Source organism: Buteo buteo, chromosome 16 (genome assembly GCF_964188355.1).
Source record: "Buteo buteo chromosome 16, bButBut1.hap1.1, whole genome shotgun sequence".
Classification (NCBI taxonomy): Eukaryota; Metazoa; Chordata; class Aves; order Accipitriformes; family Accipitridae; genus Buteo; species Buteo buteo.
The window spans coordinates 28,097,800-28,099,850 of NC_134186.1; positions in this window are offsets into that span (position 1 = coordinate 28,097,800).

The following is a 2,051-nucleotide window of genomic DNA, read 5'->3' on the forward strand; positions in this document are numbered from 1 at the left end:
TGCATGGAATATTTTTTTGTTTTTAAATTGCTTCGTCAGTCTGCTACGGGTAGTTCATCTTGTCTCAAGCTTATCTGGGACCAGCTTGCATACAACGAATCATACTTCCTACAGAGAGCTGCTGCATGATGCTGGGTGCTGTCGTGAAGGGCACCTATGTCCTTCTAGGTTGCTGCTGCCTTCCACATACTTCCCTTCCTCAGAAACCCACTTGCTTTGTCTTTTACTCCTACTCCCATGTGGAAATATTTAGATCAAAATTAGACTTCAGGTGAACTTAAAGGAGAGATGCTTTTGTTTTAATTTTTTTTTTTAAGCATCTTAGCATCAGGACCTGTTCTGCCTTTTGTTTTATGTGCCTGTTACTTCTGCTAAAAATACCAGTGAGCTGTGGTTTTGGTGAGAAGATTTGCTCCTGGCTTTTGGGAATACTGATGGCTGCAGGACGTTGAGTGCTCTTGAAAAGACTGCCGTCAGTTATGGTCAAATAAACTTTTACATCACTTCAAAGCTGTTCTGCTCTTGTTCGTGACAGGGATCCTTAGGTCAAGTGCTTCCCAAAGCTTTGCTCCTGTAAGCCTCGGCTGCAGAAAGGTGTCCTGCCTTGCTGCCTACGCAAGCCCGTATTTTACAGTTTCTAATCCTGATCTTTTCTGAGAATCTGACACTTGATGTGCTGCTGGAAATGCTAAGAAAGAAAATCTTAAGATCCTTTTTCTAACTGTTCTTTAATGCTGTTATATTAACAGGAAATCCAAAGTTTCAGAGCTCGCTGCCATGAGTCCTAAAATGCAGTAAGAGAGAACGGTTGCTTGAGAAGAAAACGCGCACGGACAGGTAGGCTTTCCGCGCTAGAGGGGGTGGAGGGCGGCCTTAGTAAAGCTTTATGCTGCTAAAGGCAGATTCAAGGGGACCAGCGTGGGCGATGAGCCCCTTTGCAGGAGGCAGCTGCCACGCTAAGGGCTTTTGATGGTTTTTTTGGGGGTGAAGGCATGTAGGGTATGGCTGCAAGGTCTGGGGATGGGGGCTGCTGCCCCTGCCAGAGCTGCCGAAAGGCAAACAAACCAGCCCTGAGGAGGTTGTCACAAGTCCCTGCCTGGCAAGACCTGACCTTCTAGCAGGGAGGGAAAAGCTCTAAAGGGAAAGAAGAAATGGCACCGTGCGTGAACTTGCTGTGGGTAATCTTCACGAACGGCAGCGCAGGGAAAATACTGCAGTCCTGTGTCAGAGAGTGAGATTGGAGGAGGAAATGAGTTACTAGAACAAATTAGGTGACGCTATCGGCAACATTATGGGTATTAAGTCTTGGGAGGTTGTTCATGGATTGCCTCACCTAATGGAGAAAGTTTCATCTCTCAACTACTAATCTTGCTATCGCAGTGGGGCAAGATGTTCTATACTAGATTGATTTAATATCTTGTCAAGTATATTTAGGTAGCAGTGTTATGACTGTACTATTGCTACTACGAGATTAGATGTAGTCAAGTCTTTAAGTTTTAACATCACTCTTACTCATCAGCAGTAATTGCTCAAGTTTTCCAGCAGCACGTGCTTTGGATAAAATCACCCCAAACTATCTGCATTTACCATCAGAAGGGCTGCCTCAGCCCTCCTCGTGGGTAACTAATGCGAGCAGCGAGCAAGCCCATTAATTTCTGTTAATAGATGTCTTACTGATTCACTGTCTGACTTTGGGTGAGCCATTTACTTTCCTGGCACCTTGAATTCATCATGTTGCTTCTTAATGCAATCCCACTGTTGCTCCAAAGCGTGCTGGGGCTTCAGCTGACAGAAGGCAGCAGCAGCACTGATTTTATTCACCATCTAATCAATTGATGATTTTACACTTCTGAGTGTCATTCTTCCAAATTAATTACAATTAAGCACATAGTAAGAACACTCAAAATATTTTCTATATAAATATTTTCTAGTATTTTATAATATTTCATTTTCCTATTTCTGTAATAATTGCTAGCGACAATAATGAGAAGGACATAGTTTGAGAAGTGGTTACATGGGAGGTGGAGAAGTTCTCAGAGACATGAGATACC